General features: G+C 44.7%; 1 pseudogene; it reads right to left on the bottom strand.

Annotated features, from left to right (window-relative positions):
- Nucleotides 1-346: 346 nt before the first annotated feature.
- On the bottom strand, nt 347-1308 carry LOC102773478 (annotated as a pseudogene).
- Between the last annotated feature and the right edge of the window lie 791 nt (nt 1309-2099).

The following is a 2099-nucleotide window of genomic DNA, read 5'->3' as shown; positions in this document are numbered from 1 at the left end:
CTTGCTTTTTGATCAACCAATTTAGTATGGTTAGGGTAGAATTTTAAAAATTAGATATGAAAACATTACTTTTTTTTTTATTTCCACTACTAAGGAAAAAAGGGCCCAGAAGAAAGGGAGCATATAGTTTCCTTTATTATTATTATTATTATTATTATTATTGTTTAAAGTATTACATATCTCCCCTTTTTCCCACCCCCCGAGGGCAAGCCCCACTCCCCCAATGTCTGTGTCCATTGGTTATGCTAATATGCATGCTCGCATGCATACAACTCCTTTGGTTAAACTCTAAACCTCCCCCCCCCGCCCCCTGCCCCTTATCTCTGGATATATATATATATTTTACTTTTAGAAACCGTTTATTTTCCACCAACCTTATTTCTGTTCTGTTAAGAATTTGTGGAAGAACAGCTTAGGACCACTCAGTGGTTGTTCCTACCCATTCAGTAGCCTGAGCAGTGGGGGCTGCAGACCAGTCTTCAGTGGCACACTGAGCACTCCAGTCTTCAGTAGGAAACTGCTGAATGGGTACAGAGGGCACCTGCACATCTTCAGACCAGTCTGCAACCTCAGGTTGAGAAGCAGTGAACTCAGGAGCAGGAGCAGGAGCAGGAGCAGTCCATTCACCCTGAAATTCCTGCTTGGTCATAGCCTTTTCAGCAGCGGCCTGCTCTTCCTTTTCAATCTCTTCAGGATCTCTGTAGAAGTAAAGATCAGGCATGACTTCCCACAGGTGTTCACGGGAGATGGTGCCACGCATGCGGAGTACTTCCCGGGCCAGCATCCACCACATCAGACCCACGGAGTGAGCCCCCTGGTTGCAAGAGATGGCAATGTCCACAAAGCCAGAGGGGAGTCTGTGATACACAGAGCAATGGTGGGCAGGTTAACATAAGACGCCTCTGTGAGAGGCTGGTGGTCAGCCCTCGGATCAGTAACCAGCAGAAGTCTTGGCTCCCAGAAGGCTGCCTAGATCTGGTTGGTGAAGGTTCCAGGAGTGAAACGGCCGGCAATAGGAGTGGTTCCAGTGGCAGCAGCAAACTTCAGCACAGCTCGCTGGACAGTATTCCTGGACGATATGATACTGACGTCAGCTGGGTTTTTGATGGCAACAATGGCACGAGCTGCCAGCAGAAGCTTCTCCCAGGTTCTCTTCAGATTGGTGATGTAGATGCCATCACTTTTCCTTTGATAGATGTACTGTTCCATTTGGAAGTCAAGGTTGGTGCCACCTAAGTGGGTTCCTGCTGCAAAAAATTTGAGGACATCCTCCTCCTTCATTTGCAGGGCACTGAGGGCTCAGGACATTGTGAAAAGTTTCCCATTAAGTTACTAGGGAACCTAGAACAGTGGTTCTCAACCTTGGCTGCATATTAGAATCACCTGGGAATCTTTTTAAAATCCTGATTTCTGGGTCTCATCCTCCGGAAATTCTGTTTCTTTGTTATGGGGTGAGGCCACAACATTAGTAACAAAGAAACAGAATTTCCAGAGGATGGGGCCCAGAAATCAGGATTTTAAAAAGATTCCCAGGTGATTCTAATGTGCAGCTAAGGTTGAGAACCACTGACCTAGAACAACGCCATATGGAACCCTCCCTGGGTAGCAAATAGCTGGATCTAATTTTGTTCATTAGTTTCATCATTATATCCCACATATGAGTGAAATCATATGATATTTATCTTTCTCCGACTGGCTTATTTAACTTAGCATTATGCTCTCCAGGTGCACCCATGCTGTTGCAAATGGTAAAAATTCCTTATTTTTTATAGCAATATAGTATTCCATTGTGTAGATGTACCACAGTTTTTCTAATCCACTCATCTGCTGATGGGCACTTGGGCTGTTTCCAAATCTTAGCTATTGTAAATTGTGCTGCTATGAACATAGGAGTGCATGTATCCTTTCTGGTTGGTGTTTCTGGTTTCTTGGGATATATTCCTAGAAGTGGGATCACTGGGTCAAATGAGTTCCATTTTTAACTTTTTGAGGAAGCTCCATACTGTTTCCACAGTGGCTGAACCAGTCTGCATTCCCAACAGTAGTGCATGAGGGTTCATTTTTCTCCACATCCTTACCAGCACTTGTCGTTTGTTGAT

Source organism: Myotis davidii, unplaced genomic scaffold (assembly GCF_000327345.1).
Source record: "Myotis davidii unplaced genomic scaffold, ASM32734v1 scaffold492, whole genome shotgun sequence".
Classification (NCBI taxonomy): Eukaryota; Metazoa; Chordata; class Mammalia; order Chiroptera; family Vespertilionidae; genus Myotis; species Myotis davidii.
This window is presented reverse-complemented; position numbering and strand designations above follow the sequence as displayed.